The sequence below is a fragment of the Limulus polyphemus genome, unplaced genomic scaffold (genome assembly GCF_000517525.1).
Source record: "Limulus polyphemus unplaced genomic scaffold, Limulus_polyphemus-2.1.2 Scaffold951, whole genome shotgun sequence".
Taxonomy (NCBI): Eukaryota; Metazoa; Arthropoda; class Merostomata; order Xiphosura; family Limulidae; genus Limulus; species Limulus polyphemus.
The window spans coordinates 236,917-240,845 of record NW_013666561.1 but is presented as its reverse complement, the minus strand read 5'-3'; positions in this window follow the sequence as shown (position 1 = coordinate 240,845).

Genomic DNA, 3,929 nt, shown 5'->3' with positions numbered 1-3,929 from the left:
TCGAAAAACTGATATTGTATTTTAAATTACTTCAAACTGCTACGACTTAGAGCAATATTCGGTGTTTGCTTTCTGTTGTCGTTGAAATGTTAATATAAAATAAATGCCATGAGACTCACGTTGTTTTGTATGTTACTGGAATAATCACGAACAGGTTTAAAAACACATTTAAATAATTCACATATCACACACACTCACATAACGCCATTTTAGACCTTACTCCTAAAATACTTCAAATATCACACTCACATAACGCCATTTTAGACCTTACTCCTAAAATACTTCAAATATCACACTCACATAACGCCATTTTAGACCTTACTCCTAAAATACTTCAAATATCACACTCACATAACGCCATTTTAGACCTTACTCTTAAAATACTTCAAATATCACACTCACATAACACCATTTTAGACCTTACTCCTAAAATACTTCAAATATCACACTCTCATAACACCATTTTTGACCTTACTCCTAAAATATTTCAAATATCACACTCACATAACACCATTTTTGACCTTACTCCTAAAATACTTCAAATACCACACTCACATAACGCCATTTTAGACCTTACTCCTAAAATACTTCAAATACCACACTCACATAACACCATTTTTGACCTTACTACCTAAAATACTTCAAATACCACACTCACATAACGCCATTTTAGACCTTACTCCTAAAATCAAAAAGTTGGTTTCAGCACAAATCTACATAATAGACTATCTGCGCTCTGCCCACCATAGGGAATCTAACCCCGTTTTTTATCGTTGTATATCCATAATCTTATCGCTTACCCACTACAGTGGACTAGAACTAAAAATAAGGTATCCGACCCTAGTACTAAAAAGGTGAGTTAACTTTGTGCAACATATTTAACATAACTAAAAATAAGATATCCGTCCCAAGTACCAAAAATATTTGTTAAATTTGCACAATATATTTAACAGAACTAAAGACAGGATAACCGACCGAAGAACTAAAAGGAAGAGTTAACTTTGTACAGCGCATCTAACAGAACTACAGACAGGATATCCAATCCAACTACTAAAAGGAAGAGTTAACTTTGTACAGCGTATCTAACAGAACTACAGACAGGATATCCAATCCAACTACTAAAAGGAAGAGTTAACTTTGTACAGCGTATCTAACAGAACTACAGACAGGATATCCAATCCAACTACTAAAAGGAAGAGTTAACTTTGTACAGCGTATCTAACAGAACTACAGACAGGATATCCAATCCAACTACTAAAAGGATGAGTTCACTTTGTACGCCATATTTAATAGAAGTAAAGACGGGATACCCGCCTCAAGTACTAAAAGGATGGGTTAACTTTGTACAGCATATTTAATAGAAGTAAAGACGGGATACCCGCCTCAAGTACTAAAAGGATGGGTTAACTTTGTACAGCATATTTAATAGAAGTAAAGACGGGATACCCGCCTCAAGTACTAAAAGGATGGGTTAACTTTGTACATCATATTTAACAGAACTGAAGACAGGATAACCGATCCAAGTACTAAAAGGATGGGTTAACTTTGTACAGCATATTTAATAGAAGTAAAGACGGGATACCCGCCTCAAGTACTAAAAGGATGGGTTAACTTTGTACAGCATATTTAATAGAAGTAAAGACGGGATACCCGCCTCAAGTACTAAAAGGATGGGTTAACTTTGTACAGCATATTTAACAGAACTGAAGACAGGATAATCGATCCAAGTACCAAAAGGATGAATTCACTTGGTGCAATGTTCTTCTTTCTTCACTGTTTAACATATTGATGTCCTAACAAACCAAAACATAGTAGAGTATAGTGTTTAAACGTAAACATTAACTTACCTACATTAGCTATCTCAAAAACACTCCAGAGTTTAATGTTACTAGCTAGGATCTAATTTAAAAGCTTTACTCTGTACTATAGCTACAGTGGAAAAAATCATATATCACTTCTTGTGGTACTTATGTTTAAGTGTACAAAGAAATGAAAACTACTCTTAAAATCGAATATCTTGGTTTGCTGTTTAAGGAAGTAACTTGTTGTCCCCCCAAAAAAAATCCCTAGCACTCCAAATAAAACTGCCAATTTTCGTGAAAACATATTTGTATTTTGATACGATCTAATATTTTGCACATTCTTAGTTTTGAACCGTTTTCTTTGTTCTATGATCCAACCTTGTTGTAGAAAACGTTCCTAACGATATTAGAATATCAATCATCTTTGAGAAGTTTTTTTTTTGAGTTTTGAAATAAAAATAGTTGCACCACGTAATATAAATAAGCGTAAAAATACAGGAAATAGAAAAAAAAATATTTAATTTCAATGAAGAATTAATCAGGACATAATTACAGTGATTGGTTGGTTGAAGTTAAGTACAAAGCTACACATTGGGCTATCTGTGCTCTGCCCACTACGGGTATCGAAACCCGGATTCTAGCGTTATAAGTCCGCAGACATACCGCTGTGCTACTGGGGGGCTAATTACAGTGATAAACAGCAATTAGAAATAATTGCCCTGATTTAATTTTTCTTTGAATTCAAATACAAAATTAAATAATTTTTTCTATTATTACCAATTTTTTTCGTCCAATTTTTTTCAGATATACAACCACACTTTTATAATTAATTATTGATTAATTATATTACAAGTGTGAAGTAACAACCAGCGAACGCTGTATTACTTAATATCAATTGTATACTTTATTACAATAAATATTTTAATATTTTTAATAATCGTTACATTATCTGTTAAAAAAAAAATCCTGCATTAGTCGTCAAACTTCAAGATATTCAACTTTCCACACACGCACACAAAATATAAAAAATAAAGTACAATAAACGTGCATGTTCGCTTCATCTATTGGTTTTTGATAACATCTTTTTGTTCACGAATAGTTGGATTGTGCATGGTAGTACTGGTGTAAAGCATAGTTTGTCAATTGCTATAAAGAAGGTGATACGGTAGTTTCGGTTTTGTGGGTTTTGGTATTGTTTGATAAAGTCAAAGAAAGTATTTTTGGTTGCATCTATAATTTGGTTTACTCTTTCTTCTTGGCTCGTTTTGGACTTTATATTGTTTTGATTGTTGTGATTGCTTCATTTGTTTACGTGTTTCTTGATTGGTTGGTTGTGTGTGTGTGTGTGCTGCTTCTGCGTAAGTATAAGATGTCGACTGTGCGTGTGAGTTACTTGTCTCTGTAGTTTTTGATGTTGGTAATAAGGGTGTTTTTCTATTTGCTCTCTTTACATTTGCCTCAGGGTATTGTGTGTGTATGTGTCGTTAGGATTTGGCATGTTGTGTATGTTATATATTCGTGTTTTAATGGCCTTATATTTAGAACATCCGTTGTAGTTCGCCGTTGCTGTTGGTAGTTACAGCATAGAGGTTTTTAATTTTCTTTTGGGCAGTCTAAGTTTCGGTGCTCTTCCCCACATCCCACACAGCATGGGAGAGCTTCTTCTTCATCAGGATTCGGTCCATGTTTGGACCAAAGAGGGTCAGGTTCAGCGTAGACCTCTTCCTCCCTCTCTGGAATTGTTATTTTGTTTACACTGTTAGTGAATCCCAGGTAATGACCCTTGTTACGTTGTTGTTGAATTACTCACAGTATGTTAAATTTTGCCCATTGTCCGCAGTTTTCATTAACATACCCTTTTCGTGCCATGTCCAACGAATGGGGTAATATTAACTCGTATATTTTCACTAGCTTCACTTATGTATGATCGCACTATTAGTTAAGTTGGTGTTCACAATACAGTTCCACTTAGCAGTCATATATATATATACACCTGGAAAAAAGTTAAGCACCCCCGTCTTTTTTTCAAGTGATTCAGATTCGACGTTCTTGTGACTGATTATAAATTACCATTCAATCTAAACGTGTTTATCAAATGAAATTATGCATTATTGGGCACAAGAAAAC